This window comes from Octopus bimaculoides, chromosome 4 (genome assembly GCF_001194135.2).
Source record: "Octopus bimaculoides isolate UCB-OBI-ISO-001 chromosome 4, ASM119413v2, whole genome shotgun sequence".
NCBI classification, from domain to species: domain Eukaryota; kingdom Metazoa; phylum Mollusca; class Cephalopoda; order Octopoda; family Octopodidae; genus Octopus; species Octopus bimaculoides.
Genome location: NC_068984.1, coordinates 93,321,189 through 93,326,243, shown reverse-complemented (window position 1 = coordinate 93,326,243; position 5,055 = coordinate 93,321,189). Strand labels below are relative to the sequence as shown.

General features: G+C 36.8%; 1 protein-coding gene across 1 annotated transcript in view; it reads left to right on the top strand.

Annotated features, from left to right (window-relative positions):
• Positions 1–4,021: 4,021 nt before the first annotated feature.
• LOC106876921 (uncharacterized) overlaps positions 4,022–5,055 on the top strand; it is a 51,096-nt gene continuing 50,062 nt past the window's right edge. Inside the window, exon 1 of the mRNA XM_014925676.2 lies at positions 4,022–4,065. The gene's annotated coding sequence lies outside the window, so the exon portion shown is untranslated. The remainder of the gene's footprint in view (positions 4,066–5,055) is intronic.

Genomic DNA, 5,055 nt, shown 5'->3' with positions numbered 1-5,055 from the left:
ACCTGTTGAGGCAAGTGAAATCGAAATCGAGTTAAATTAAAATTGGATACTAAACCCCGCTGCGAAGACCTGTTGAGGCAAGTGAAATAGAAATAGATTGTTGCCAGCGCCCCTGGACTGGCTCTTGTGCGGGTGGCACATAAAAGACACCATTTCGAGCGTGGCCGTTTTCGTGCGGGTGACACGTAAAAGCACCCACTACACTCTCTGAGTGGTTGGCGTTAGGAAGGACATCCAGATGTAGAAACTCTGCCAAATTAGATTGGAGCCTGGTGTTGCCATCCGGTTTCACCAGTCCTCAGTGAAATCGTCCAACCCATGCTAGCATGGAAGTCGGACGTTAAACGATGATGATGAAACATCTCTGTCTGACTATCCATCTATCTATCTATCTATCTATCTATCCATCTATCTGTCTATCAGCCCATCTCCCTACCTATATTTCTATCTATCCATCTCCATTGTCTTGGAACCTCACCTAGAAAAACAAAAACAATGTTCTCTTCTAAACAAACCCCTCAGAAAACATGTTTTATATAAATGAACACGCTGTTTGTAAATTCACAAAGTTGTATTTGACAAGTTCTAGAGAGGAATGAAAGCGCTAATAATAAAAAAGAAATAAAAGGATTTTTTTTCCAAAATTCCGATGACCTTTTTTCTCAATATTCAATTCTGTACATCACACGTAACACTCTATTCATATATACATATATACAAACACACGCACACTCACACACACACACACACACATACATATATGCATGCATAAATACATAATTACATACATACATACAAACATGTGTCCCTCTTCCTTCCAGTTTGTTGCTTCACAGCATTCAATATACACATAATTTTTCACGTTTGGCCATATAGCCTTTCTTGTTTATTCTACTGTTTTCCTGTCTTGTTTTCTGTCCACCATTACATTCCTCCATGGTACAAATTTAATTTGTGGTCCGTGGGAAGAGCCATTTTAACGATGCGTCCTGCCCTAACTCTTCGAAACACCAGTGTTAGAATTGTGGCAGCTGATGAAGGAAATGTTCTCTATGTGGCCTGTGTGTTTTCTGTACTCTGTTTATCATTTTATCTACGTTTTGTTTGCAATGTCCTGTACCCAGATATGCATCTATATATACAGGTAGATGTAGGTATGTACATACATGTACGTATATATGCATATACTCATTTATTATTTGTATATATATATATATATATATATATATATATATATATATAATTCAACTACAGTAGTAGTTGAATAATACTCTTAAGGCCACAATTTACTCACAAGCAGCATCTTTTAGAGCTTGTCGCTAATTCAGTTCTTAATCAAATTAAAACTGTTAACATTTTTGAAGAGGACTGGTCCCTAGTTACATTTTGGCATAAAAAAATTGAAATTTGATCCAGTAGAAAAAAGTTTACTTCAAAATTTGTAGGTAAAATATCATGAAAATAATATTAGTAAAAAAATTGGATTTACATATACTTAACTTTTTTATTTTAAAATCAAACTATAAATGAAGCTTAAATGATAGAGATTAATTCAAGGAATTTCATGGTATCAATCTCATGTAATGAATTTTTAAGGCTGCCACAAAGACTACATTGGGCAAACTAGTCTTACCCCCAGAGATATGATGACAGCCTACTGCCAACAATTGAGGGATCCCACCACAAGACAGATACCACTTAGATCTCTGTGCACAAAATAAGTTCCCCAAATTCCTAGTTTTCCTACTGTACCAGTGTCCAGGCAGCACTGCTGACCAAACATGCATGAATATGCCCATTCCTCAGTAAAAAAACACACACAATTCAATTCCAACAATCACAACAAATACTCACAGCTACACACACACACACACAAGCACGAACATGCACACAGTAACACACACCAACCTGACAAATACAAGACACACTCACACAAACACACCCACACGTATATGCACACACTGCACAAACAATACAAATAAAACACTCACAAAATTACATCCAAACATATGCACAAACCACACAGAAAAATAACATACACATACATGCACATGTACACACACTTCACCACAACAAACATAGCACACACACACCTGAAAACTACATAAACCACACCCACATACACACGCACACTAATGCATACACAGTACAAACACACACAGTATGTACACATGCACACACACACACCACCCTGATAAATGTAACACACACGGGGGGGGGGGGAACACAGAGACCCTGACAATTATAACACTACAAACACACAGAGAAACACACACATATTCACATGCATGCATACACCACCCTGACCAACACAACACACACTCGCACATACACACAGATGTAAACATACACACACACAGGAGCAAACACATACACAGCATCCTGACAAATACAAATCACACATACACACACACACAAACGTGCACTCATATACACACACCACTCTGCTAAATATAAAACACACACATACAAAGACCCATACATACATACCACTGAACTCTAAGACCAGTGAAAAACACCCACACACATGCCCAAGCACATATATATACAAACACATAAAACCATGCACACACTCACATCATCTTGAACTCCAAAAAACCACTGAACCATAACAGACTAGCCCAGAAACAAAAAAATCCTTTTGGTTCCACAAACTATTCCAAATCAGATCATGTGAATACTTTCCCCCACCAACTAACCTCCCACACTATTTCTAAAAATAGCAACCATCCCTGACTGGTAAAGAAGATAAAAGGTTGATCATTCCCCTAAAACTTCTGTATAAATATTTAAATATGATTTCTGATGAAGTTTTGACTAAGCAATACATGCTTTTGTCTACAAATTTTTTTTGTATATATGCTTATATAACAATCATGATTTTTGATGAACTTATAAATAATTATGAATTTATTTTACAACCTATTTTGAACACTTTTATGTAAACTGTTTAAAGCCCCTCTTCAAATTTTCTTATCATTGTCAAAGATTCTATTTCTTAGCATTTTCTTATCATTGTCAAAGACATTATCACTGTATTTTAATACATCTTTGTTAATCACGTTTTAACACCACAAAGGCTACACAAACCCTTAGCCTTTCCTTTTACTTTCAAAGATCTTTTTTAAAAAAAAAGTGAAACCGGTCAAGTCAGTAAACATCTTTAAAAGACCTCTGCATTTTCAAATTCTCTTCCTTATATATTTTCACTTGTGTGATACCTTCCAATTTTACTTTGTTATATATATTGGCAGTGTGGTAAGTAGCTTGCTTCCCAACCACATGATTCTGGGTTCAGACCCACTGTGTGGCACCTTGGGCAAGTGTCTTCTACTATAGCCTCAGGCCGACCAAAGCCTTGTGAGTGGACATGATAGACGGAAACTGAAAGAAGCCTGTCATATATATATGTGTGTGTGTGTATGTGCATGTGTGTCTGTGTTTGTCCCCCCCACCATTGCTTGACAACCGATGCTGGTGTGTTTACAAACCTGTAGCTTAATGGTTCAGCAAAAGAGACCAATAGAATAAGTACTAGACTTACAAAGAATAAGTCCTGGACTCAATTTGTTTGATGAAAAGGCAGTGCTCCAGCATGGCTGCAGTCAAATGACTGAAACAAATAAAAGAATATATGTATGTGTATATGTATATATATGTGTGTGTGTGTGTGTGTATACGATGGGCTTCTTTCAGTTTCCATCTATCAAATCCACTCAAGGTTTTGATCAGCCCGAGACTATAGTAGAAGACACTTGCCCAAGGTGCCACACAGTGAGATTGAACCCAGAACCATATGATTGAGAAGCAAGCTTCTTACCACACAGCCACTCCTGCGCCTATATGTATATATATATATTAAACCACAGTTTACCATTTAAATTACCAACTACTGTGAACCTTATAGCAAGGCCTATACATAGTGAGGTAATGCACCAGTAGTGCCTACAGATAAATTTATCCCTTAGACAGTTGTATAACTTCTAACTCATAATTTATATATATATATATATATGTGTGCGTATATCTATCTATCTGGACAGACGCAAGTCAAATGGGCTCCATGTAAGTTGGTTATTTTGTATGCTTTAAAGCGGTTATTGTTAAATATTTTTTGCCTAAAAGTTGTGCAACAACTTTCACTCTGAAAGTTGATAAACATCTACATAAAATTTTGAAGGGCTTCGTGGTTTTATTTTAACCATTTTACTTTGCTAAAATGGCGACTGGACACCATGAGTCCAGCACGCAAACTGTTTCTTGTTTTTAGCTCTATATAAAATAATTTTTTTGGCGTGCATGTGTATGGGTGTGGGGTTGTTGTGTGCATGTGAGTGTGGATGTGTATGCGTGTATATATATATATGCATATGTACATATATGTATAGTCTTTAGCGAATGTGTGGGTGAGCATGAGTGTGTTTACATACATGTATAGTTTTTGGCGAGTATGTGGGTGAGCATGTGTGTGTTTAAAGCGAAGGTAGTTTTAATATATAAATATAGGTGGATGGACGGATCGGTGGGCCTACGTGAACCTATAGATTTCTCTACTCCCTTACCTTAACCTACTTAGCGGTCTATTAGCTCTTTTGTCTTAATGACGCTCACCACACAGTAATTTCCCTTTGTTAAACCATCATTTTTCACAGGAATTTTCAATGGCCAGATAACTGAAGAGATGTTCGCGTGGGCTCCCATCCCGGCATCCGAAACTTGGAGTTTTATCATGGCTACCGAATAAGTGTCTCATATTTTTACAGATAAATTCCTCTATTTACATAATATTGAGGTCTCTTTCTTTCTTTTGTTGTCCTTCCTATCAATATATGTAAGGGACGACCGTGCGAACTCATAAAAGGAGAAATGGTGACGAATGGAAAAACAAAGGACTCCTTTTATTTAAACGTGTCACACGGCCGAACTCACAATATATATATATCGATGATGATATATATGATATGTTATGCTACGTTAACATATGTGACCAGAAATGAAAGACCACAACCGTATAAGATGAATAACAGAGATATTTATTGTAGCGTTAAAGATGTA